Source organism: Microtus pennsylvanicus, chromosome 4 (assembly GCF_037038515.1).
Source record: "Microtus pennsylvanicus isolate mMicPen1 chromosome 4, mMicPen1.hap1, whole genome shotgun sequence".
Taxonomy (NCBI): Eukaryota; Metazoa; Chordata; class Mammalia; order Rodentia; family Cricetidae; genus Microtus; species Microtus pennsylvanicus.
In genome coordinates this window covers 29,761,802-29,783,758 of record NC_134582.1, presented here as the reverse complement: position 1 = coordinate 29,783,758, position 21,957 = coordinate 29,761,802, and the positions used below count along the sequence as shown (strand labels likewise).

Genomic DNA, 21,957 nt, shown 5'->3' with positions numbered 1-21,957 from the left:
AAGTTGAACATTTTTGCCTGGCACATGGGCTATTTCAACCCCAGGAAAAGATCATGGACATTGAGACAAGTAAAACACGTTGTTAAACATCCCTAAACATATCTTGGCTCTTTCAGGGTAAATAACCAGGCCCTGAAAGTTCTCTGGGACCCATGTTCAAAATGATGTCACTAAATTTTTTTCTTTCTAATTTTAATACTACTTAAAATTGCCTGTGTAATGTAGTTTTGTTCCCCATAAGAAACGAGGGGGGGGGCAACAGTAGTCCCCCTCACACACACATAGATACCACCCCCCTTCCCCCACCCCCAGTCAAGCAATTCTTCCTGAAAAATATACAGACCTCTCTAAGAGTATTTCTCTCAGTAAAAAGACAGTGTGAGCAGAAAGGTTAAATATCTGCCTTTTTAGAAAAAAGGGAAATTCATCTAAACAATTTTGCCATAACCCTGGGTCACAGACCTGCTCAGTCTGTTAAATATGGTGCTACTGACTATAGGGAAACTGATTAAGACATACACTTTAGGTGATCTGCGCCACGGTGGCCTCGGTGACCACAAATGACTGTGTGTTTGACAAAGAGCAGTTAAAACAGTTTTTAAAGGGATCAGTCCCCTTTTAACAGTTGTCAAGAAAATAAATAAATACACATACACCACACACACACACACACACACACACACAATGCTTACCTTTTAATCCTTTACCATTTTTTAAAATTAGGCCCGAAAATCAAAAGGTATTTCTCACGCCACTCGGCACACAAGCCTGTGCCTCATTTTACTTAAACACCAAATGATCAAAAAGGAAAAAAACCAAGTAACACACCTCAGCCAAAATAATCACTCAGTAACATTATTCCACTTCCCCATCCCCCTTTTGGCAAAAAGGTCTGGAGTCCTTTTCTCCTTAAAAAAAAAATGTGTCACTGTGCAGCTGGGAGAGGCTTCCCATTCACAACCCAAGCACCGAAGGGTGTTTTTCCTCTTAACAAGCATTCAGAATAATAGGGTGTTGAGAGAGGGGGAGGGGAGGGAAGGGAGGGAGGGAAGAAGGGAAGGAGGGAGGGAGGAAGAGAGAGAGAGAGAGAGAGAGAGAGAGAGAGAGAGAGAGAGAGAGAGAGAGAGAGAGAGATTAGAGAAAAAACTTTTCCGAACTTCTGATTCCGCCTTCAGTTGCAGACTTCAGAGCCACCGTGATCAGTAAGTAATGATCTCATGTAGCAAACCTACAGGCGTCCTCTAGTAACGAGACAGAATGTGCTAACATCGGGATAAATTAGTGAAAGGGAAGAAAGAATAAGAAGAAAGGACTGAAAATCTGGGCTGGATTCCGCCTGTTAGTCGGGAAGTGGCATTTTTTCCGCTCGTCCTGACATTTGATTTCTCCAACTAACTTACGCAGGGGGTGAAAGGATGAGGGTGGGGGAGGAGGAGGAAGGAGAAGGAGGAAGAAAGGGAGGGATGAGGAGCTGGGCTGGTGGAGAAAAGAAAGGTGTGGAGGAGGAGGGAGCAGACGAAGCAGGGAGCTGATAAACCAGTTAGAGCAGCTTTCGCCCGGGGCGGGGGGGGGGGGCGGTGGAGCGGGGAAAATAACGGCGTCTGAAAGGGGCTGTCTTGGAAACCTGAAGGATGTGATGTTTTCCTGTTTTATGTTGTTTTTGAGAAAAAAAGAACCGAGTTCTTAGAATAGTCCCCGAGGAGGGGTTAAAATCCTCCGCCGCGCAAGCCGATCTGTCATGTGGTAATTCGATAATTAGAGTCAAAAAGATTTTTTTTTAAGGCGACCTTTTTCCAGGACAATTTTTCCCTCTCTACACGCAGCAAACAGCGCGTCTCTATTTTTTCCTCCTCTCTCCACCTCTCGCCCACCCCCTCCTGTGTTTAGTCAGATGGCCTCAGAGCTTGGCTTAGTATTTTTAATTAGCTGGCGTTTGGAAGCTAAAAGCAGTAATGAATTGTTGATGGATTGGAAGCGGAGAGTCGCTTTGCTGGAAATGTCGGGGCTGGGAGAGGGGGATGGGCGCGTTAGCAACACCAACCATCTAAAAGGAGCGATTTTGTTACAGTGCAAGCCTTTCACATCACGTGAGGATCAAGGGCTCAATTGGTTGTCGTGAGAACAAAAATGGTGACAAGCGTATCAAGAAAATACTGATCTGGTCTTTAAAAAAAAAAACTGAAGGTCTCTCCCTCCCCCCCGCCCCCTCCCCCCGCACGCCCTGCAGTGGGCGAAGCTACAAGTTATGAATGTGAAACATTTCTCGGCCATCTAGGATCTCGGAAGTAAATGTAATGGCCACAAGAGCAAAGCAGATGTTTTAAAGGAACACCTTATAAACCTATCCTCAACTGATCTCCAATTTGTCTGCTTTCCCAAAGGGGTCAGGGGGCGGACGCCTGGGGGAGGGGGCAGGATACCTCGGAGTTCCTGCGATTTTTGTGACCCCCCCCCCACTTCATGTATTAAACAAAGAAAAACATTTTGCTAGCTCCCAAACCCAGCCTTGTAATAAACACACCATTGTTACTATTTGTGGGTTTGTTTGGGTTGGGTGGGGCTCTCCCCCTTTCTCTTAATGGTGTTTTTTCTTCCTGCTTTTTTTTTAAAAAAAAAGAAGATGGAAAATGGTAGTTATAGCCATTACATGTAATGGATGAATATTCCCTAGTTTACTATTAAATTACTGAGCAGGAGGATGTGACAGGAGAGAAATCGGCTTGTTCTACCCGGGTTCCCATTTGCCTGCCTCGGTCTGGGCGGGGGTCTGCTCAGCTCCGGTAGAAAAAGGGAGGAGGGGGAAGGTGCGCTAGAGAACTCACACGGCGGACCAGGGTGTGTAACTGAATCACTCTTAAGTTTCCTTTGGGTTAGAGCCCAAAAAGGTAATTTACTCTAAGTTAGCCCAAGTGCCCAGTCAAGCTTAATTTGTCTAAAGAAGTTACAAATGCTTCACCCTCCACTGGATAAAATTCACCCTTCTTGGGTTGTTATAAATGCAAAGCCAAACCCTGTAACTAGTTCCTCATTTCAATGCATAAAACTCGCACATTCCCCTGCATGAACACCCCACTAAAGTGCTATAGAGCGACACACCACGCAACCGTACTTACGGTCTGTATGGGAGCGAGTTGACCTTTTCCTTCTAACTGCAATGAGTGTGTTTGGTGGCAGCCGCTTTATTTTGGAAATTATAATTTCTTCAATTTTTTTATTATTAAAGATGAACCAGCAATGTCACAGACCGTCCCGTGTATTTTTTATAAAAAAAATAAAATAAAATAAACAACAAAATAAAGCAAAATCCCTCCCGGTGCACACACACACACACCAAGCTTGTTCTGGAAGAGTGGAATCAGAACTGAAACACAACACACGCACAGGGGGAGTGGAGCCAAAGGAGCTCTCAGCCTGTATACCTGAAAGGGACTTTTCTTTGTTCCCAATGCCCTTTCGCATCGGGCCAATCAGAGAGCAGCTTTTATGAAACTGGGCTCTCCCATTGGCTAGCTGCTTTCTCTTGGCTACTGTAGGGGGTTGAGATATACACACGTATAAAACACACACTGAGCGCGGGTGGGGGTGCGATGGGGGGTGGCGGTGGAGACAAAGCGTTTTATTTTCCAAGCAGATTGGGGTTGCGGAACCTCCCGCAGGACGAAGGGAGGGGGAAAATGGGGCGCCTGTTTCAATTACTACATCATTCACATAAAACACTTATTTATTAAAACACATCTCAAGCAGGCTACGAAGAGAGGATGTCGGTAAATGCAAGTTTGATTGTGTTATCTTGGGGGAAATAATGTATGTGATCGCTCGGTGGCAGAGGGAAGCCAGCTGAGCCACAGGCGCAGAGCGGGGACGCCGCTCCGTGGAAACCCACGCGAGCGGTTTGCTGTTGTCCCTTCCATGTCCCAAGGACTCGGTAACCCCTTCTCTGCAGCTTCTGCCTCGCAGCCCTCCCCCACCACCTTACTCTTCCTGCAAGAAAAAATCTCTCTCTCTCTCTCTCTCTCTCTCTCTCTCTCTCTCTCTCTCTCTCTCTCTCTCTCTCTCTCTCTCTCTCCCTCTCTCTCTTCTCTCTCCCTCCCTCCCTTCCTCCCCCCCCCCACGGAAGGCGTTCGGTGATGGGTGAACAAGTAACCCTTTTGTTTCCAGCTTCGCGTCTAGAAGAACTAACGTGTGGACCCCGACGACTATAAAGCCAACCTAATGAATGGCTCTCTTAAATTAGCAACAAATCTCTTCTGATCTTCTGCGACTAAAATAAATAAATAAAAATCAAGGCCTCAGACCAGCCTTATTAAAAAAAATAAATCGATTTGTAGAAGATAAAATACACTAGGCGTATTAACCCCTTAAACAGTCCCTGTCCTTAATTTTTAACCGTCTGGATGATCTGTCAGAATTCTTTTCTCAAATCTTTAACTCTGGAGTGGACAGAGATTGTAAATTCTCTGAATACTGTGTCCACAACCCACAAACGTACAAAATTTTCTCACTTTTTATGGTAAGACAAATGCAGCCACGTTAATGGGACTCCTTTTCCAGGACAAGAGGCTAATGTGAAATAGCAACTCCATATATTTAAGCTAATGTAGTCTTACATAGTAAGCCTTTAGAACACGGTTTATTTTTAACTTCGTGTTGCCATTTTCAATTATTTTAGGAGCTAGAAGGTGGAGATTTTAAAATCATGTAGCCTGTGAATTTTAATTAACCCTATTATAGCCCCAAGTTTGAGGGAGTGGATATCACTGGAGCTTCTCACTAGACCGTTGGAGTCTGAGATGGGCCTTCGCTTAGGCAAACGGGCACACAGGAAATTACCCTTGGCAGAAGACAGCAGTGATGTAAATGTTTGGTGGCGACTTTGTGGATCAATAAAAACATTTATGCCACATGTTATAAATAATGGCTATTGACTAATGCTTGTGTTTTTAATATATTTAGTCCATTAAAAAAAATGCCAATTTGTTGTTTCACTGCCCTAGATGAACTAAACTAGATGTTGCAAACATTAACAAACAGTGATTTCTGACCTTTATCGGAGTAAGGCAGAGAATGTAATCTATAGGCGTGCTTGGCTCGCCCGCCCGAAGTCCTTTTCACTCCAATTGAAGCTGTACATTAACAAATAATCTGGGGCAGACTGGATGCCTAATGTCCACCCATCTACCATTTTAGCACTGATGTCTGTACAGTATTTCTGACTATACAAGTTTTGCTTTTGTGTATTAGTAACAGGATAATACATATGGAGTCTTAACTTCTCTAAGAAGTGTGGTTCTTCAAAGACCATCTCAGTCTTGTGCACTTCCTGTGTCCTGGGTGTGTCTGTGTGTCTCCATTTCGGGTTATGGTAACCCCATACGTTGTTATTAGTTTAGAAAAAAATTAATCCTTAGCTCTTAAAACAAAATTACTTCACAAGGTATTTAAACATCATCTAGCGACACTTTCAAAACACTACTTTCCTAAAAAAATCACAGAGTTGGACCACAGGTTTAGTATAACCAGATCCAAAATTTAACCATCGAGATGTGTACTTGAATCTAGCCCTGATTTCAACACCAAAACCTAAAAATTAAACACCACTGGCCAAAGATGAAGGTTTATGCCCAACTTGATTACAGATTTAATTCAAGTTATTTTGGCAAATTAAAGCCCTTTTCTTTCCATTTTAACATTCCCTCAGTCCTTTTTTCTCCACCCCCATCTCTCCCACTCCCCAGATTCTTCCAGGCAACTTCTGAACAGACTATTGTCACACTGGCTTTGCACGTGTTTGGCTTTTGCTTTGCTTGACAAGGGGTGGGGGACAATCAAGAGGCACCAGAGGACACACAGTTAATAGAAAACTGAAAGAAAGATAATTAGCTACCAGCTACTCTCCACCCTCACGAAACAGAAAAGTTTGGTTCTGTTTACAGAGCTGAAATGTTTCATCTTGATTATTTAATGTTTTTGAGAACTTCACGCAACTATTCTTATATTTACATAATATCCACCCTTACGTTCCGCCCCTCCCACTCCTGTGCCCTCTGGTCTCTTTCAAATTCCTGACCTCTTCTTTATCATTACCTATATTTCTTATCAAGGTAACGTGCTGGGGAGTGTCCCTGGCTTCCTAGCAGTGTCTACTGCATTTATGTGATTAGACCAGTGGACTGTTTCAGTGCACACTTGTAATTTTACGTTTCATTGGGTGTCTACCCAGAGACGCGAGAGACAGAGCAGATATCTGGTAAAAAGGACAGAATTAAGGGGTGGGGGAAACATGAGGTTAGCGTAAAGAAGGTAATTAAAGCGTGTCATCCTACCTGCAATAGTAACCACCACCACCCCTCCATGGGCGCCCAAATCAGCTCAGCACTGCGTGTAACACATCATTAGCAAGAAGGTGGAATCCTGGCAGGAGACTTGGTTTTTTATTTTGTACCTGCAAAGAGCTTAAGAGGAGGCACCACAGAAAATCAAGGTGGTCTTTATTTGTGACTCTTCTGATGTAGGGGTGTATTATTAAGGGCCAGAAATCAGTTTTACCTCCTTTCCTTTTTTTTTAAATGATCGTTTCACTAGGTAGCCCAGGCTCTGCCTTCCGAATGGTATGATGATAATGTGTCATCATGCCCCTCAGAGTTTCTTGAGTTTTAATTTACTTTGGGACAAGTCAAAGCTTTTCTAAATCTACACATACCACGCGCTTGGGCGTCCTTGGGACCAAGAGAAGAAATAGGAAGAGAAATCTTAAAATATGAATTCTATGTAGAAATTAGCTTAATTTATGGGGAAGGGAACTTAATTTAGATGTAATGAGAAGTGCACTGGCTACAAGACAATAGGGAAAGATTTGTATCTGCCTGGAGCCCTTAAGCAGTGGTCTTCGGGAAGGCAGTGGGCTAGGGACCCACTCCCTTCTAGAGAATGCGGCTTGATTCATGAAACACCCACACAAACGTTAGAAGATCTTCACTCCTTCCACCTACAGATAAGTGTTCCTAGTTGTTACAGGGACACTAAGGGAAAAAAGCAAGCAAATAAAATAACAACAACAAAAAGCCCCCCCTTAAAAAAATTGCTGCCCTTTTTCCCCAGCATACTAATCCAACTCAGGTTTCCTTGGAGTCCTTTTAGCAATGCCTAGCTCCGGATGACTGTCATCAAAAAGAGCCGCGTAGTGTTCTTTTGGTCAAATATTTGATGTTTTACATTATTCTGACGTAACCTTGAACCCAAATAAAGTGTCAAGGGGGAAAAAAGATTTTGTATACAGATTTTGTATACATTTCAAGTCCTTGGTAGAGAGAGGTGAGGGGGAGAGAGAGGTGAGGAGTAGAAAGAGGTAGAGAGAGGTGAGGGGTAGACAGAGGTGAGGGAAGAAAAACCTGATGATATTCCCCACGGGATAAACACATTTCTGGTAGACATTCCACAAATACAGATACTCTTCCACGACTTCTAACATTGCTACATTAGCATTTCAGGTGGGGTTTCTCTCCTGCTCACCCATTTTAGCCTAAGGTCTCATGAATCAAGTCACAAAGATAGAGAGAACCATGCCTTCTTGATAGCTCTTTGTAATATAGCTTAACTTAAACAACTGGGGATGATAGAAGGCAAATGTATCAATTGATTTAACATTGTAATGCATTTTAATAGTCAAGAAATAAAAAGCTAGGGGTACAGTTCCATGGCAGGGTGTTTGAGGGCATGGGTTCAATACCAAGACAGAAAGAGAAATGGGTAGCTTCTCCCTGTATGCGTGAATAAATCCTGTTTTTTTTTGTGCAGTTCCAATGCCTTAGCAGAGAAGAAGAGGCAGAAGCCTGAGCCTGCTGTGTTTCACTTTGAGAGAACCTAGCAAAACAGCACTTTTTTAAAAAGGCAAACACTCTTATGCTGATTGCCTTGAGAGAAGAGCAATGTAGGTCAGAATGAGGTGGCTGAAATCATGCCTCAGCTTGGCCCTAGGCACTGTCAGGGCGGTATGAGCTGTGGTGCCCTAGCAGGGTCTGGGATCAGCTAGCAAAGTTAGACAATTTACATCACATGCAATGAAATCATTTCTAGGAAAGGATTCGCTTTTATTCCTGTGAAGACCGGGTGCATAAAGAAGATCAAAACACAAGCTGCGTTTTTCAGAACTGTTCATTGGAGACTGCTGTTGCCGGTTTTATCACAATATGTATTTTACAGATTTAGGTAATAGCCCTGATTTTTCAAATCGACCTCTGTTTAGACACGTTTCACTTTGGGCTGTTTCTTGTCTGCAAAATTACAGTCATTTGCACGTTATTACAGCGAGTAGGAGACAGATTGTATTTAGCGCTGGGTGGGGGAAGGGTTATTATGGGAAGTGATCTGCTCCGGTCAGCACATAATTTCAGCCTGAAGAAAATTGCTTCTGAATGGCTGGTCTGTTAGCCAGCCAAGGAATGGGCACTGGGAAAGTCTGCAAAATACTTCTGCTTAATGTGCACTGCGGTGCTAGTTCCACTGGCGGAAAGAGAGTCTATGAGGGGAAATGTTTGCAAAACGGAATTTAAAAAACTTGTAGGTGCAATGTTCTCACTGCTCTGTGCGAATCAGAGTAGAATGCCACCCAGCTGGGGGAGGACAAAAGGCTGCTGGATGCAGCCATTACATTCCCTGTCCCCTTTCCTTCTTTGTGTCCTTCTGTTGGGAGAATCTCCCTATGATTTACTGAGAGCAGATACTTACAGGCATGAGAATTTGTGAGAGCATTATGAAACACACTGATAAATACATGACTATTGTACACATTTGACTATGGGAGGGAAAAAAAGAAAAAAGACAGCTCTGTTTCTGGGGATGGTGGAACACCCTTAACTACACAAGTGTTCGGTCTATTGAAAAGGATTTTCACACTTTGTGGAAGCGACTCTGTTCAGATGTCATGAAACTGGCACACTTGGGATAAAGCAGCGGTGCTCATCAACACCAGCCAAGCACATGCTCCTTGTTGTATGCTTCTCCTAGACAGTCTTCACATATTTCGTTAGAAGAAATCTGGAACCTAACGTTCCTTTTAAAGAGGAGTTCCATCCTGCTCAGCTTCTTGGCCCTTGAATACCTCTGATCGCTGAGAACAGGGCTGCTCTTCAGTTTTGTAAACGAGCCTTCCCAGAGGATGACTCGCTACAATCATTTGGAGAATATGCATAAACAACCGAGAGTTGTTCTGGTGTCTTCTCAGGAGAGTTTTTCTTTCGCATCCTCTTGTAGCTCAGCCAGCCTCCAGACTACTAGCCAATCATCAATATGGAAATGTGGCTCTCAGCCTCCTGATTGGCTGGTTCCTAGGCCTGGGTTGTGCAGCGTTCTATAACTCAACAGGCACTGGCAAGCTAGCCTGTTGGATGGGTCCTGTTCTTCCTCATCCCTCACTCTCTATCCACATTTACGCGCGCGCGCGCGCACACACACACACACACACACACACACACACACACACACCTACCTGTAAGGCATAGAACATGACAATCTTATTGGGAAGCTGTTAAACATAGAAAGTTAAGATTCAGCCTTATTTATGCACATGTTCCTGTGTGAATGCATGCCACATGTGTGCAGATACCAGAAAGGACTTCAGATTCCTTGGAACTGATGTCACATGCAGTTGGGAGTTACACTACTACATGGGTCAAAGAGGGAATTAGACTTGGGTCCTCTAGAAGAGCATCAGGTACTCTTAGCCACTAAGACACTCCTCTGACCCCTAAGAAGAGATTTTAATATACACTTCATCTAATGCTTTCTGTTTGTTTAGGTTCTCATTCTGTGGCCCTGCTTCTTAGAGGACTCCCATAAAGATTAATAGAACAAATGAACATTTACTTTAATTTTAAATATTATTTACTCTGTTCTGAAATGTTTTAAGCAAAAAATGTTGTATTTAGCCAGGCGATGGTGGCGCATTCCTTTCATTCCAGCCATCGGGAGACAGAGGTAGGCTGGTCTCTGAGTTTGAGACCAGCCTGGTCTTCAGAGTAAGTTCCAGCACAGCCAGAGGTACACAAAGAAACCCTGTCTTGAAAACAACAACAACAACAACAACAAAATCCAGTAACAACAAACAAATAAACAAACAAAAATGGATGGTAACTCAAGAAAACAGCAACTGGAAACATGTCTGACTTACATGCTCCAAAAATTCTCCTTCATTCTTCATGCACATTAATGTATTTAATCTTTACAGCAGCCCAGCAAGCTAAATACAATTCTCATTAAACAAAGGAATTCGAGATTTTCCCCAGGAGCGCTGCATGCTTCACTGCTGTTTTGCCCTGCCACAAAAGTGTGCACTGGCATCATAACCCTTTGAGGTCACCTGCAGGAGCATTAGAGGGGGTGAGTTCTGTTCCTGGGTGAAGGAATTTAAACATTTCCATAGGAAAGAAAAGTAGAGTGGTAGAGCTTCCACTAAAGATCTACACTATGTCAGGTGGAAAGCACGACACTGATCGGTGATAGGCTTTTTGTGACAAAATGTATTTTCTCAGGAGCTAAGACTCGGAAACGCCGTGTGTGTGTGTGTGTGTGTGTGTGTGTGTGTGTGTGTGTGTGTGTGTGTGGTGTGTCCGTGTGTGTGTGTGTGTGTGTGTGGCATGGAGAGATGGCTCAGTGGGTAAAAGATGAGACTAAAGACCCAAGTTTGATCTTCAAGTCCCACGTACAAAGCCAGCTCGGACAGCACACGTCTGTCATCGCAGCACTGGTTCAAGGCAAGAAAAGGCAGAACCAGAGAGAGCGCCACTGCGAATTTTCAGGCCTGGATTACGCAGCACAACCACAGCAGCAGCAGCAACAAGAATAAGTGAGACAAAGTGGATGGTGAGGACAGACTCCCCAAAGCTATCCCCTGCTCTCCACATGCATGCCTTGGCTTGCATGTGCCCCTAGGAGCTAACACCTCCAACCCCCTGCCCCCTGCAAACAAACATATACATAAATAAATAAATGTTTTCAAAGAATAAATCATAACTACCACTACTCACACAATATATGTATGAAATTCTCTGTATTAAAATTCGAAGGAAAGAAACGCCATCAGGATTTGGCAGAAGAGCACCATTTAAAACTAGAATTTGACCCTTGGCATAGCAACCTTTTTCCCATGAGGGTGAAATCATCTCAAATGACAGGATAACCTGTGCGAGCAAGCAACATATGGTATCTGAACCCTAGTCCTACACTGACGCAGCTTGGTGTGTTTGTGTGTGTGTGTGTGTGTGCGTGTGTGTGGTTAGTCAAGTGTACATTTAAGCCCGTAGATGGTGAAACTCTGTAATGTGCTAGATGAAGTTCCAGCATGCATCTCTGAGAGTAGGTTAAACACTTTACATCTCCCCCCACCCACAAAATCCATTTCAATCAAGAAGTGAAACTATCAGTCCCATAGGGGAAATAGAGTCAGCAGAAATTAAGAAATAAAGATTCAGTATTTCATTACAGATATATTATACTTCAGGATAAAGGGAAAATGGTAATTTAGATTTCCTCAGTGTGTACCTTCTTATTCCCTCAAAACATAGAAGTAGACACGAGACCAGCACTGTTCAAATGAAGAATTAAATTCTTCAAATAAAATAGCAACATGCAGTGAAAGACACTTGTATATGCAACATTGAACAGAATTTGAGTAAAGGAAGAGAAGAAAAATGTTTAATCTCTTCACAAAGAGGGCTAAGACGTCGACACTGAAAAGAGCATTGAAGATAAAATCATGGTAACAGTTACTGTTCTTAACAAATAGGATATAATTTTGTGAAATAATGAGATTATAATACAAGGAGTTGCTGATAAAACTGTTACAGCAGAAAATGGATAAATCATTAAATATAATGAGATTTAACTATCACTGTGAGAGAAATGATATGTAATTAGAAAAAGGAACAGAATATAAAAAGAAAGCTGTGTTTCCATCCATGGTTCCACATTCGGAGGAGTGTGGTAATAAAGAGGAAATTATCTGCGTCTGTTAATAAATTATAGACACCATTTTCAGTAATTACAATAACAATAGTCCTTCTAAATCCAAGCTTATGTCCTATCAACCTTTCACTTTAGTTAACAAACACCTGTGTAACAGTCTGTGCACAGAATCACACTAAACATTCAATAAATATTAACTCATTTTCCATGATTAAGTTTGAGGCATTCATAGCATAATTCAGCAAAGCTCTACGGCAATTTACGAGGTTCACAGGAGACGTGAAAAGACAGAGGACGCTGCCTCTGCCTTGCGATGATTCAAGCTTCCTATGTAAGATAAGGTGCTTGCCAAATGGAAAAGGAATTGATTTATGGTAATGAGAACAGAAAGTATGACTTGGGGGAAGAAGAAAGGCTAGCTTTATCTAAGGAATCAGTCTATGCTCTGGGGAAGAAGCAGGTTAAACTGACTGCCATACTCTGAGCAGACGGACACTATGCAGGGGAGGGAAGAACGGAGCTTCAGGGTCAGCCTAGGTTGGCTTGAAGTCTTGAAGGAGAACAACAGGGTACAGAGTGAAGTCATGTGGCAGATATGTCTATTAGGAACTGATACCAAAGTTCCCTTTGGGAACAATGGCAGCTGGCAGCTGGCTACTCTGTGCTTGCTAGTGAGCCCTTGGCTCTGTGCTGTGTCAAACAAAGACATGGCTGCCTCACGTCACAAGTCCTGCAAAGAGGAGTTTGAGTTAGTCACAGGGTGGTGGCCAACCCTTAATAGTAACTATGGGAAACACCTCAATATCTTCTCATTTACAGGCTTTTATTGACATATATAAAAAGTATTTGAAAAGGTCTAAGAGTTAGCAAACGCATCATATAATACATGTCTGGACAAGTCTTTTTAGAAATCAAGCTATTAAAAATGGTTGGTATTAATTTATAGATTTTCCAGAAGTGTAGGGACAAGAAATGAATAGCAAGCAACCAGAACGCACTGAGATATTTTTTCAGTTAATGAGTACATTTAAAGGACAGAAGATAATCAGACTGAGGATGGACCTCGGCGGGGAGAGGACTTGTCTAGCATGCTGGGTTTGCCCCCAGCCCTGAATAAACTCAGCGTGTTGGCACATGTCTATGATTCCAGCACTTAGGAGGTGGAGGCAGGAGGATCAGAAGCTTAAGGTCATCCTCAGCGAGGCAGGAACTTTGAGGCCAACTTGACCTATACCATCCCTGTCTGAAGACAAATGGAAAACCAGCTAACTCTTCTTCTGGACTAAGGAAATCCTGAATTTAGAAACTCCCAAAGCAGAAGATGCAAAGTCAATAAGACTATTCTCCAGCCTAACGAAACTAGCCAGAGCAAGAAAGGGTCTTGCTGAATGAAAGCTGAGCAGGGGCTCCCTGTACATGAAAAACATGCCTACTAAAGTCAAGACTGAAGTCATTAAACCGAGCATGAGATCAGAACTGGGCCATCGGAGAATACCAACATACAAGTATGGGGTAGAAAACATAAATCTTTAAGAAACGCAGTAGAGTGGGATATACCAACAACCACAGTACTCAGGAGGCAGAGGCAGGAGCATCACTAGGGTTTCAAGGCCAACCTCGTCTATGTAGTATCTGCTCAGAGTTCCAGTCTAGCCAGGGTTCAGGGTTCCAAAAAAAGAAAGAAAGAAAGAAAGAAAGAAAGAAAGAAAGAAAGAAAGAAAGAGAGAAAGAAAGAGAGAGAAAGGAAAAAATAGGGATTTGAACAAATATTTAAAAAAAGGTAAATTTAATCAAAACAAAAAAACAAGGAAGAAATTGGGAGTATGACTAAGGAGTAAAGGAGCAAAGAATCGAGTGTTACACACAATTCAGAATAATCAAGTGATCTGCAGCCTGAAAAGCTTCCATTGGTTTTATTTCAGGGAAGTGTAAAATTAAATGAATTTTAACATTCAGCTTTGCAACCATCACCACAATGTAATTTTAGAACAGTATGATTACCCCAAAATGAAACTGCGTGTCTATTTATAGTGGCATATGGGTTTCAAGTAGTAAAAGGAGAAACCACATTTACAAGGCATTACATAGTAGTCACACAGCAGCTATGACTAGAAAATAATAGGGCTGACAAGATTGCTGAGCAAGCCTGATGACCTGAGGTCAACCTCCAGATCCCACAGAAAGGTGGAAGAAGAGAAGCAACCCCACAGAGCTGTCCTTTGACCTCCACGTGAGAGCTCTGGCATGCACATACTCACACACACACACACACACAATATTAATAATCCTTTTTTAAGAAGAGAATAAATTTGATTATAACATATGACCATCACTAGCAAAATGTTCACCTCCAGAAAACATCTAAGTAATCCTTCATAGAAGTTGAAATGAGAAGTTCAAGCTTTCTATCCTAAGGTGAAATCCTGGCACACAGCAGACAGTAATCCCAGTTTTCTTTTCTTGGCCTCTCTGAACTCAATCAACCTATTCAATCTGCTAGTCAAGGTGGGTCTGAGTCCTTAAGATGCTTTTCCTTACAATGGTAAGCATTCTTAGCTGAAGGTATTGAAGAAGAATTGAAGAGGGAAAGGGCTATGTGTTTTGGTTCCTGCGTGTTCAGCTGGTGGGTTCCTGAAGCACAGGAGGTCTCTCCAGTACCAGGACTTGCCATTGAAAGCTCCTGAAGTGGACCAGAAGCAACAACATTCAGTCACTTACTCTCTCATACGCTAGTGTCTACCTCAGGCCCGGGGGCTGTGTGAAGCCAAGGCTTCTGATGAATATAGCCTAACATAAAATCATAAACTTAAAATATTGTAAAATATTATGAGGTGGTGTGTGTGTGTGTGGTTGGTTGGTTTGTGTTAACTTTGAAGATGAGAGTACTATATTACAATGTCGAAAGGTTGGCTCTAGTTGGGCCTTCCAGTTTTCCTTGGTATTCTTCTAGGCAGTATAGTAGCTAAATACCTCTTTAGATATACACAGGAGAGGATTTTCTAGAGACATTTCTTGCACGTTCTTCTTGTGTGGCTCCAGTGGGCAAGAACATTCCCTTCTCTAAAGGTATTATTCTGACTGAGAGAGAGAGTTCAGTTTGGACCCCAAGAACCTAGGCAAAAACTTAGTAATAAACACCTGTAACCCCAGCTCTGGGGCTAGAGGGGAGGAGATGAAGGTATCCCTGCAGTTCGTTGGCCAACCTGCTTAGTCAAATGGATAGTCTTCACACAGTGAGGGACCTTGTCTCAAGGAGGTAAAGGTGGAGAGTGACTGAGGAAGATGCCAGACACTGAGCTTTGGCCTCCACAGGAATGGGCGTACATGTACGCATGCACCCACGTTAACAGTCCAGATGCCATTTCTCACACCACACACACTTTGGTCTGATTCTGAGAGAGGGGTTGACTTTTGCAGCCCTGGCTGTCCTGGAGTTCACTCTACTGAACTCACGGAGATCCTCCTGCCTCTGTCTCCAGAGTGTTGGAATTAAAGTTATGTACCACCATGCCTGGCTACCCTTGAAGATGTCCATCACAACTTTGAGTGTGTGTGTCAAGGAATGGGTAAGGTAAGAGCATTACTCTTGGGCTTCATCCCAACACTACATTATATTGTATAACTTCGGATGTTGCATACTCTTCTTGCTATCCCTATATATATATATATCCCTGGTTTTTTTTTAATTTATTTATTATGTATACAATATTCTGTCTGTGTGTCTTGCCTGCAGGCCAGAAGAGGGTGCCAGATCTCATTACAGATGGTTGTGAGCCACCATGTGGTTGCTGGGAATTGAACTCAGGACCTTTGGAAGAGCAGCCAGTGCTCTTAACCTCTGAGCCATCTCTCCAGCCCTGTTCTTGGTTTTTTAACTGATACATGGAATACTGCAAATTTTGAACATTAACCGAATATTGTGTTTTACACATACACATACCACGTGATGCAATGTTTTAATCGGGGTAAATGTATCTGTCACTTTTAAGATTCAAATCTTTATGATAAAAACTTTCAAAATCTTTTCTTCTAGCTTTTGAAATGTATAGTAGAGCTCCCGTGTTCTCTAATGCTTTTTTGTTTGTTTGTTGTGTTTGTGGTGATGCTGGGGATCAATCTCACATATGCTAGCCAAGAGTGTTCCAGACAATTTGGGTCATTCTTTCCTTTTTCTTTTCTCTTTACTTTTTACTAATCATTCCATTGTTACTACAGTTGCCTTTTATGGTTGTTCCCCCTCTTTTTTTTTTTTTTTTGTAATCTTAAGGATCAGATCCACGCTCTGTATGCCAGGCAAGCACTCTGCCTGTGAGGTGTGCCCTTAGTCCTTGTGGGTAATTGTTTTTGAGTGAATGCTGGTATCCGAAGTGTACAGAAGAGGTTATTGAATCCACTGGCGCCAGAGTCACAGGCAGTTGTGAGCTATCTTACTGGGGTTCTGTGCACTGACCTCAGGTCCTCTGGAAGAGCACTGTGTGTTTTTAGCACTGGAACCATCACTCCAACCCATAGTCAATTATTTTTATTGCGTTTTTTTTGTTTTTTAAGATAGGGTTTTTCTCTGTAGCCCTGGCTGTCCTGAAACTCACTCTGTAGTGCAGGCTGGCCTTAAACCTGAAGATCCACCTTTCTCTGCCTCCCAAGTGCTGGGCTTAAAGGCATGAACCACCACCGCCAGGCTCCACGGTTAATTCTTTAAAGTTTCTCTGTTCAAACTGTACTTTAGTTTATCTTCTGTGATTATCCAAGGGAAATATAAAAGTACACCATGAGCAAAACCTACATCTTAAAAAAAATCCTTATTCTTATGTCATTTCCTTATGAAAAGGCTGTTTACTATATGTAGACCATGATGATAATGATGACGACGCTGATGATATCTAGACAAATGTGAATCTATCCTAATTTTGAAAAGACACATCCCAAGACTGGTTTCTGGTAGAGTGAACACTGGCCCAGTACTGAAGCAACCCTAGGAGTCTCGGCGATTTCAATCATGGTTCCTATTATCTATAGTTTCGTGTCAAGCCAAGCCCAGACTAAAAGCAAGCTTCACAGTATTGAATGACAGTAGTAAGATCATACCTCGCTGGCAGAGTTTTCTGCTCAACATGGCGCCAATGGAGGTGACTTAGTGGCTGTGAGATAGAGAACCCGTGGAGGGTCCACAGCAAACTTCCCTCACAGTCTGGTACCTTGTAGAAAGGGCACACACATTACCATCCACTACAGACACCTCAGGACTTTAGATCTCTGAGAGCAAACTGCATGGCCTTTATGAGCCAATCTTGGAAATTACATACACCAGTCATTTCTGGTAACTCTGCTTCCTAGTCAGGGCAGTACACTGGCCTTTTCCCTGCACTCCAGCAGATCACTGCGATCAACTTTTCCTCACTCATTCATTTGACCATACGCCTAATCATGATGTTGAGTTTTCTATTCACAGAAAACTTCTATTTCAATAATCTTTAATATTTGTTTTTAAAGGTTCTTGCTTGTAGCCAAAAGGTAGTAGCACACTCCTTTAATCTCATCACTCAGGCACTCAGGAGGCAGAAGTAGGCAGATCTCTGTGAGTTCGAGGCCAGCCTGGTCTAATGAATGAGTTCCAGGACAGGCTCCAAAGCTACAGAGAAACCCTGTCTCAAAAAAAAAAAAAAAGTCCTTGCTTGTTTCCATACCTATGCAATAGTTCCTCAAATATTTTGGAGTATTAATTTCTCTTTGTTTAACTGCATCCTTTCTCTTCCAGGAGTTAATTCTGATTCATGAATTCTAACTCTGTCTTCCAAGGTCTCTAAGTCTTCAAATTATTGGTCACACCTTAATCTGGGTTTGAAGCTCAGGAAGCATGTGTCCCAGATTTATCCTCTGATCAAGGGGCAAGGGGTCTCCTTGTAGTATTTTTAAATGCTTGGATAGGCCTTGCAGTGGCCACCATATAAAATCTCTCACTTCAGAGATAGCAATGCAAAGGTTTACCCTGGGCTATCTTCAAAATGTTTTGATGATTTGACTCAACACCTCAAAGCATGAGGCAGTGTATTAATCAAGGGCACCAACTAATACACTATATTGCAATATTATTAGACCACTACTAACTGTGTAAAATGGGGAACATTCCAGGAAATTTAAAACCTATTTAATTGTCTCCCTTGTGCTTAGAATTAACATTATTAGGTAAGAAAGAACAAAACAAAACAAACTATGTAACATGGCCATGGCTGAGCATGAGAGCTAACGCTCTCTCAACGCTGTCTCAAATATTTGCTTTCCAAAGGTCAAATGAAGTTCTATCATCTCTGAACACATAGCCTTGAGTTGTTGAAAAGCTAAGCAGTGGTTCTCAACTTTCCTAAGGCTGCAACCCTTTAATACAGTTCCTCACGCTGTGGTGACCCCAGGCATAAGACTATTTCATTGCTATTTCAAAACTGTAATTTTGCTGCTGTTAGGAATCACAATCTAAATATCTCGTATGTGGGATATATGATATTCGACCCCTGAAGGGGTCAGGACTCACAGGTTAAGAACTGATTTAAAAGGAGCTGTCTGCTCTTTGCCTTATTCCTTATTCGTTGATATCAGTTTACCATGTGAGGGTATTTCTTCTGACATTTACTGAAAAACTTTCTCCGTGTTAGGTACAAACCTCACCCTTTTGTTTTAACCATCTCAGAAAAGTATTCTCCTTATTTATTTAAGTTGTTAGGTCTTCACATTGTAGCTGTTTTGGCTTTGGTGGTAGTGTCGGCCATGGTGTCATTGGCAAGAGCTGTAGCATTTCTGACCCTCTATTTCTTAGGGACTGTACACTAGTATTTACTCACGTAAACAAATTTATTCAATTTTTGTTGTTGTTGTTTTTGTTTTCCGAGATAGGGTTCCTCTACGTGTAAGCCTGGCTGTCTTGGAACTTGCTCTGCAAACCAGGCTGGCAATGCTACTTGCTGGGAACTAGTAAAAGCCTGAATGTGACATGGTTCCTGGCTCTAAAGACCATTCAGATGATAAAAGCTATTATGGGCTAGGATAGCAAGCTTGAATATGAGCCCCATCCCCTTTGTTAAATTCACACGAATGTGTTATCTTTTTAAAATCAAGGCCAGAGACTGTATTTTGGCTTGGTCATTCCCTTCAACAGCTTCTGCAATCCAAGCCATTATAATATGAGTTTTCCATATGCTGCCATTGGTTTTTTTTTTCTATAAAGTGCTGTGTTAATAATCTTGGACTGCTGAGACAGACTAAAATAAGTTGTTGTTTTTACTATTATTATTATTATTTTGTAGTTATGAAGATTTAAACTCCCAGGTTAAGGTCTCTGGCTCATTTCTCTTTTCTTTTCTTGCTCTTTTTTCTTTTTGAAAGACTTTTAAATTTTTATTTCATGTCTTTGAGTGTCTGCCTACATATAAGAACACGATGTGGATGCCTGGCTCATGTGGAGCTCAGAAGACAGTGTCAGATGGCCTAGAACTGGATATCTAAATGGACTGTAAGACATCATGTGGGTACTGGGAACCAAACCCAGGCTTTCTGCAAGAAGAGTCAGTGCTCTTAACCTTGGAGCCATTTTCCCTGTCCACATGGCTCATTTCTAAGGAGGTCTTTTTCCTGAGTCTGCAAATGCTGAAGGGAAAGAGAAGAGCAGGGTGAGAAGGTCTCTGGCTTCTCTTCATGTAGGGTACTGCTCTTACAGGATCAAGTTCCAGTCTCCTAAACTTATTTAACCTGTGTTTCCTCCCACAGGGCCCCCTCTCCAGACAGAGCTAAACTGGGGAGTTCAATATGGGAATTTGGGGAGCTATCAACATTTAACATCCAAGTGTATTTTTGTGGGTACTTGTTTATTTGACTTCGTTTGCTTGTTTGTTGCTGATCCTGAATCTGCAATCCTCCTGAGACACTCAGGCATGCATCTCTACACCTGGGCAGCAGGTTCCGCTTCAGACATATGTGTCGTTCAGAAGTTCAAGTGCACAGATGTTGCCTGCTGTATCGTTTATGCTTCTTCCAGAAGGATTAAGCTATAGCTAGATGTATCAAAGATTGCTTGAACAATATATAAATAAAATTTGATTTTACTATATAGTATGTGTTTACTTACTGTTTATTGAGCTGGTGCTCAAACTTTCTTAGGTAAGCGCTCAATCACTGAGCTACAGACTCAGTCTAGGTTTTACATATTTACAACTCAAAAAACATGGGAGGAAAACTGCTCTAACACATGAGAATGAGAGAGCAATGATACAAGACGGAAAAGGGGATGGAACATTTCAGACCTCTAGGCTTCTGGGGAAAGAGATTAACAGCAACTGCCCACGTTCTAACAGTAATAAAACTGGGAAGGTATGCTTTAGTCAGTAAGAGTGAACGTCTGACTTTATGGTTCAGTCAAGGTCACAACTAGAACGCCACAGTTCAAATGGTGACCGTTTGTCACCGTTTCCCACGACCAGCAACGGTACCTTCTTCTTCACGAAATCCTGGTGCTTGGCATTGCTTAAAGCTGATTTTTACATCCTTTCCCACATTAGAGGACAGATCGGAGGAGGCAGACATACACAAAAGCAGAGCATAGCCAGGGTCTTAATCTCAAGTAGGATGTGACATGGACAGCTGTAAACCACATCTGTGTTCCTCCCCTAGCTCTTCATCTGTGTGGGAGCATATGGATGGATGTTTTTCTATGTACTGATTCAAAGACCAGTTCTGTATCCAGGAAGTCATGTAGCCAGTGGATAGGAGCGATCTCTTACCACTGTGAAGGTTTGGTGATGGGCATTTGTTAGGGAGAGTCAGATGCTAAGAATGGGGGCCGGTAACATGGAAATAACCCTCGACTGAGAGTTAGCGTCCTGGGTTCCTGTCCTACTTGCTACTAATCAACTGTAGTGCCTAGGGCAAGCCACTTCAGTTTTCTGCTGTGCCCTAGTTTTTCTTGTATAAATTGGGACAATAAGCTTGCCCTACTTATCTCATTAGTTTGTTGTGAGGGTCACAGGAGTCAGTGTGTCTAAGTGTACTTTAGGTCGGAATGCTCTAGGGGTGGGAAGGACCAATGCTTCTCCCACCCCCTCGGGAAAGTTACAGCAGACAATTCCATAGCCAAGGACAAGCTAACAAGAAAATTGCACCAGATTTTGCCACTCAGGACTTCATGCAACACAGAAGCCTTTAGGAGGGACGACTCAGGGAAAATGTCTACGTGATGCTTAGGTTTTGTGAAGCAGGGTCAGTAGGGCGGAAATGTGACTGGATACATAGGACTGGTCCTGGTAACAGGTTGAGTGGGCCAACTAGAAAGACCTGTCCAAATTTTTTTTTTTGGACTCCTTGTGGAATTTCTTCCTCCTTGGTGTGGAGCAAATCTCTTTTCTGGAATGGAATCTTATCACTTACCATCAAACAAGGGTGATCAAAGAATTTCTTTATGAAAAAAAAAAGGAATTTCTTTATGGTCACCACTTACAGAAAGTTGGAGGCCAGATTCAGGGTTTTAGGTTTTATGGCTGCTTTGAGGAGAAAGTTCTAGTTTCTGTGAGGTGCTTCAGGGAAAGAACAGAGGTTAGAAACCTGCAGACAGGAGGGGCTGGCTCACAGACACTGCTGCTGGGACCTTCACTTAGGGATATATTTGGGAGTCCTAACAAACCTACCCACAGAAGCAATGTGTTCTTTTGGTTTTTTTGTTGTGTTTCATATTTATTTTCTTTATATATTGTCTAGTGGGGTGATTAAACCTATAATCTGATGGCACTCCATCTTGACTGTTGTGGACTAATGCTAAATTGTACTTCTGGTATGAATCAATAGAGGAGTCAAATTGTTATGGATATGTGTGTATGCATATGCCAAATGGTTAGAAATCGACAGCTGTAAGAGATGCTGAGGTACAGACCAACACATACAAAACCCTGGTCAGATTGCCTAAAGTTGGCGAACACAGAGAGATGTGAGACCTAGCTACAGTAGACATTCTTTGACTGGCTA

General features: G+C 42.3%; 1 protein-coding gene and 1 long non-coding RNA gene across 5 annotated transcripts in view; one reads left to right on the top strand and one right to left on the bottom strand.

Moving 5' to 3' along the window:
* Positions 1 to 3,417, bottom strand: part of Znf608 (zinc finger protein 608) — a 109,835-nt gene extending 106,418 nt beyond the window's left edge. Inside the window, exon 1 of one of the 4 annotated variants that reach the window (XM_075968641.1) lies at positions 3,114 to 3,417. The gene's annotated coding sequence lies outside the window, so the exon portion shown is untranslated. Of the gene's footprint in view, positions 1 to 692; positions 1,484 to 3,113 lie in introns of those variants that run through there. The other 3 variants (XM_075968643.1, XM_075968640.1, XM_075968642.1) reach the window with 3 other exon arrangements.
* Positions 3,418 to 19,335: 15,918 nt separating this feature from the next.
* Positions 19,336 to 20,053, top strand: LOC142848641 (uncharacterized). The gene is made up of 2 exons (XR_012910443.1): positions 19,336 to 19,459; positions 19,714 to 20,053. It is a non-coding gene; the product is annotated as an uncharacterized LOC142848641 (long non-coding RNA).
* Positions 20,054 to 21,957: the final 1,904 nt, after the last annotated feature.